Below are 6,120 nucleotides of genomic sequence, written 5' to 3' on the forward strand. Positions count from 1 at the left end.
GGGCGCGTGTCGACACAAGAAGGAGCGGCGACGGACGAGACATGTTTCTCCCCCGTCCCCGATAAAGCAAGGACACCTAAGCAAGATGCATTAAATGCGCCTTGTCATGTAATGCGAGGGATAACCTCGCATCACTGTACCCTTTCCACCTCCTGTGTGCCACTTTGGCAACCCCTTTTTCTATAAAAGGAGGCCCGAGGCGACCAGGAGAAGGATTCGGCTTTTGGGAGCTCCTCACGCCCCATAGCTAGCTCAAGAACACAGATATACAATCCACCAAAGCAGGAGTAGGATTTTACGCATCCTCGCGGACCGAACCTGGATAAACAAACCGTGTGCTACCTATTAGATCCGCTCTTCTCACGACCCCGCGCCCCGCTAACCATAGTAGGGATTCTTGTGATCCCATAGGTGTCGTTCCCACCGACATCTTTGGCGCGCCAGGTAGGGGGCGCAGTTGTGAGAATCGGCTCTAGCAATCAGCCCAGCACTCCTTCGTCTTCGTGGCTCTTGGAGAGGGAAGGAGGCTGGAAGATCAGCGCTCGAGCGACTACAAACAGAAGCTAAGTTACATTGGACCCCGGATATTTCCATTCTAATATATAAAGTTATTATCCTTGGAGCTGTCGTTCTTTGTACAAAAAGAAACCTGTATGCAAATGGGGCCTTCCCCGATCGGCAATGCCTTTGTTCTGTTTCGAGTCCGCTCAACAGTTCAAATGGTTGCGTTGAAAACGGTAGGGTAGCCTTCCGCAATTGGCAAGGATCTCGACTCTGACTCGAGTCAAACTCGACAGTTCGAGCGGCTGCGTCAAAGGTGGTAAGGCGGCTCAACCGGCAGCACGCTCACCCGGCAGGCCAATGGGGACCCGTCCCCAAGACGCCGCCTTGGGTTTCCGCGCCAGCAAGCTTACCCAGCTGGCGTAGGGTGGACGTACAAAGAGGCAACAAACAGGAAAATAGCATGCATACTTCCAAAAGTACTGCAAAGTTATATTACATCACATCATTGCTACGGTTCTAACTAAAGATGAAATTTATCTTGGTCGTGAACCTGCAGCGGCGGTGAAGAACGGGATGCCTAATCCCGGCGCTGGCCTTCCACCCTCTTGATTTCGTCGATGCTGCTAATGACGGGCTTGATGCGCTCCTTGAGCACCGTGAGTTCAATACCATCCGGCAAGCTATCCATCGCGGCACCGAAGTCGAGGTCGGGATTCCAGTATGCCATCTTGGTGAGGACCTTGGTCATGAGCCCCCGACAAAGTCGCCGGGCTTCCCCGGCCAACGTGGCCGCTTTGCTGGAGTGAAGATAAGCCAAGGCTCCAAGGACGCCCTCGAAGAACTGGGTCAGCTTGGCGTTGATGGTCCCGCTGCGCTCAGGGGCATACCTCACATTTGGCATCCCCATGGTGGCCAACTGCGAGGTGACCCTACCGGCGACATCCTCCAGACGGCTGATCCATCTGTTCTCGCCCGCCACATATTCCTGGTGGGAGGCGGCCTCGTCCGCCCGCAGTTGCTTCTCCTCCTCCAGGCTCCTGGTCAAGGTCTCCTCCCGAGCCCTGCTCTCCGACAACATCTTCTCGAGATCCTCCAGCTTCAGCTTGAGATCTCTAACGGAGTTTTGCGCTTCGGAGAGCTCCCCAGTCCTGCTGATGACCGCTCCTTGTGCCTCTACCAAGGCGTTGTTGAGCGTGCTCTTCTCATTGGACAGCTTGAGGGCCTGCTCCTTTAGCTCGTCCCGCTCCACCTCCAATTCCCTTACTTTGTCGGCATGGGCCAGAGCCTGGGCATCGAGTGCCTCCTTGTGCCTCTGCTCCAGCTCGTGAGTCCGCCGCGCGACAAGGGCCTCGAGCTCCTCATCCTTGCCACGGAGCGCTGCGGCAAGCTTCGCCTCACGCACGGTGAGGTCCTCTTCCTGGGAATCCAGTGCGGCTTGATGCTGGTTCTGGACGGCCTCGACCACGGCAGCCAAGTTCGCCGCCTTTTCCTCGGCCTTCTCGATGTCAGCCATCTTCATGGTGAGCTCAACATTGCGCTTGGCCAATTCCTCCTGAAAGGCCCTCTGCTCCTCACGAGTCTGGTGGAACCAGGTCTGCGTCTCAGCAACGCGCGCCTTGAAATCCACCTCCGCCTGGTCCACCGTTATCGTCCTGGACTTAACCTTGTCTAGACGGACACGGTAGAGCGCCTGGAGTTTTCGGAAGTTGGCCCCCATAGCGCGAAAAAGCTGCTCTTCTGGAGAACCATCGCCACCAACGCCCGGCTCATCGACAACCTCGAGCCCGGTGGCGGCAAGCACCTCGCCGTCAAAGACTTCCCCTTCGGAGGGCGCTCGGGAACTTGACGCCCCTGGGAGATGGACGAAAAGATCGTCGCCCACCTTTAGATATCTACCGGGGCCCGAGGTTGAGGAGGAGGGAGGCTATGAAGGAAATATGCCCTAGAGGCAATAATAAAGTTATTATTTATTTCCTTATATCATGATAAATGTTTATTATTCATGCTAGAATTGTATTAACCGGAAACATAATACATGTGTGAATACATAGACAAACAGAGTGTCACTAGTATGCCTCTACTTGACTAGCTCGTTAATCAAAGATGGTTATGTTTCCTAACCATGAACAAAGAGTTGTTATTTGATTAAGGAATCACATCATTAGGTGAATGATCTGATTGACATGACCCATTCCATTAGCTTAACACCCGATCATTTAGTATGTTGCTATTGCTTTCTTCATGACTTATACATGTTCCTATGACTATGAGATTATGCAACTCCCGTTTGCCGGAGGAACACTTTGTGTGCTACCAAACGTCACAACGTAAATGGGTGATTATAAAGGTGCTCTACAGGTGTCTCCAAAGGTACATGTTGGGTTGGCGTATTTCGAGATTAGGATTTGTCACTCCGATTGTCGGAGAGGTATCTCTAGGCCCTCTCGGTAATGCACATCACATAAGCCTTGCAAGCAGTGCAACTAATGAGTTAGTTGTGAAATGATATATTACGGAACGAGTAAAGAGACTTGCCGGTAACGAGATTGAACTAGGTATTGAGATACCGACGATCGAATCTCGGGCAAGTAACATACTGATGACAAAGGGAACAACGTATGTTGTTATGCGGTCTGACCGATAAAGATCTTCGTAGAATATGTAGGAACCAATATGAGCATTCAGGTTCCGCTATTGGTTATTGACCGGAGACATGTCTCGGTTATGTCTACATTGTTCTCGAACCGTAGGGTCCGCACGCTTAACGTTACGATGACAGTTTCATTATGAGTTTATGTATTTTGATGTACTGAAGGTTGTTCGGAGTCCCGGATGTGATCATGGACATGACGAGGAGTCTCGAAATGGTCGAGACATAAAGATCGATATATTGGAAGCCTATATTTGGATATCGGAATCGTTCCGGGTGAAATCGGGATTTTACCGGAGTACCGGGGGGGTTACCGGAGCCCCCCGGGGGGTTATTGGGCCTACATGGGCCTTAAGGGAGAAGAGGAAAGGAGGCAAGAGGTGGCCACGCGCCCCTCCCCTTCCTAGTCCGAATAGGACAAGGGAAGGGGGCGGCGCCCCCCCCCTTTCCTTTCCCTCTTCCTCCTCTTTCCCCTTCTCCTTATCCAACTAGGAAAGAAGGGAGTCCTACTCCCGGTGGGAGTAGGACTCCCCCTTGGCGCGCCCTCCTTGGCCGGCCGCCCCCTCCCCTTGGCTCCTTTATATACGGGGGCAAGGGGGCACCCTAGGACACACAAGTTGTTCTTCGTGATCGTTCCTTAGCCATGTGTGGTGCCCCCCTCCATGATATTACACCTCGGTCATATTGTAGCAGTGCTTAGGCGAAGCCCTGCGACGATTGAACATCAAGATCGTCACCACGCCGTCGTGCTGACGGAACTCTTCCCCGAAGCTTTGCTGGATCGGAGCCCGGGGAACGTCATCGAGCTGAACGTGTGCCAAGAACTCGGAGGTGCCGGAGTAATGGTGCTTGGATCGGTTGAACCGGGAAGACGTACGACTACTTCCCCTATGTTGCGTCAACGCTTCCGCTTCGGTCTACGAGGGTACGTAGACAACACTCTCCCCTCTCGTTGCTATGCATCACCATGATCTTGTGTGTGCGTAGGAATTTTTTTGAAATTACTATGTTCCCCAACAGTGGCATCCGAGCCTAGGTTTTATATGTTGATGTTATATGCACAAGTAGAACACAAGTGAGTTGTGGGCGATATAAGTCATACTGCTTACCAGCATGTCATACTTTGGTTCGGCGGTATTGTTGGACGAAGCGGCCCGGACCGACATTACGCGTACACTTACGCGAGACCGGTTCTCCCGACGTGCTTTGCACATAGGTGGCTTGCGGGTGACAGTTTCTCCAACTTTAGTTGAACCGAGTGTGGCTACGCCCGGTCCTTGCGAAGGTTAAAACAGCACCAACTTGACAAACTATCGTTGTGGTTTTGATGCGTAGGTAAGATTGATTCTTGCTTAAGCCCGTAGCAGCCATGTAAAACTTGCAACAACAAAGTAGAGGACGTCTAACTTGTTTTTGCAGGGCATGTTGTGATGTGATATGGTCAAGACATGATGCTAAATTTTATTGTATGAGATGATCATGTTTTGTAACCGAGTTATCGGCAACTGGCAGGAGCCATATGGTTGTCGCTTTATTGTATGCAATGCAATCGCGCTGTAATGCTTTACTTTATCACTAAGCGGTAGCGATAGTCGTGGAAGCATAACATTGGCGAGACGACAATGATGCTACGATGGAGATCAAGGTGTCGCACCAGTGACGACGGTGATCACGACGGTGCTTCGAAGATGGAGATCACAAGCACAAGATGATGATGGCCATATCATATCACTTATATTGATTGCATGTGATGTTTATCTTCTATGCATCTTATCTTGCTTTGACTGACGGTAGCATTATAAGATGATCTCTCACTAATTATCAAGAAGTGTTCTCCCTTAGTATGCACCGTTGCGAAAGTTCTTCGTGCTGAGACACCACGTGATGATCGGGTGTGATAGGCTCTACGTTCAAATACAACGGGTGCAAAACAGTTGCACACGCGGAATACTCAGGTTATACTTGACGAGCCAAGCATATACAGATATGGCCTCAGAACACGGAGACCGAAAGGTCGAGCGTGAATCATATAGTAGATATGATCAACATAGTGATGTTCACCAATGAAACTACTCCATCTCACGTGATGATCGGACATGGTTTAGTTGATTTGGATCACGTAATCACTTAGAGGATTAGAGGGATGTCTATCTGAGTGGGAGTTCTTTAAGTAAATTAATTGAACCTAAATTTATCATGAAACTTAGTACCTGATAGTATCTTGCTTGTTTATGCTTGATTGTAGATAGATGGCTCGTGCTGTTGTTCCGTTGAATTTTAATGCGATCCTTGAGAAAGCAAAGTTGAAAGATGATGGTAGCAATTACACGGATTGGGTCCGTAACTTGAGGATTATCCTCATTGCTGCACAGAAGAATTACGTCCTGGAAGCACCGCTGGGTGCCAGGCCTGCTACTGGAGCAGCACCAGATGTTATGAACGTCTGGCAGAGCAAAGATGATGACTACTCGATAGTTCAGTGTGCCATGCTTTACGGCTTAGAATCGGGACTTCAACGACGTTTTGAACGTCATGGAGCATATGAGATGTTCCAGGAGTTGAAGTTAATATTTCAAGCAAATGCCTGGATTGAGAGATATGAAGTCTCCAATAAGTTCTATAGCTCCAAGATGGAGGAGAACAGTTCTGTCAGTGAGCATATACTCAAAATGTCTGGGTATAATAATCACTTCATTCAATTGGGAGTTAATATTCCAGATGATTGCGTCATTGATAGAATTCTCCAATCACTGCCACCAAGCTACAAGAGCTTCGTGATGAACTATAATATGCAAGGGATGAATAAGACTATTCCCGAGCTCTTCGCAATGCTGAAAGCTGCGGAGGTAGAAATCAAGAAGGAGCATCAAGTGTTGATGGTCAACAAGACCACTAGTTTCAAGAAAAAGGGCAAAGGGAAGAAGAAGGGGAACTTCAAAAAGAACAGCAAGCAAGTTGCTACTCAA

Source organism: Triticum dicoccoides, chromosome 5A, assembly GCF_002162155.2.
Source record: "Triticum dicoccoides isolate Atlit2015 ecotype Zavitan chromosome 5A, WEW_v2.0, whole genome shotgun sequence".
In the NCBI taxonomy this organism is placed as follows: Eukaryota; Viridiplantae; Streptophyta; class Magnoliopsida; order Poales; family Poaceae; genus Triticum; species Triticum dicoccoides.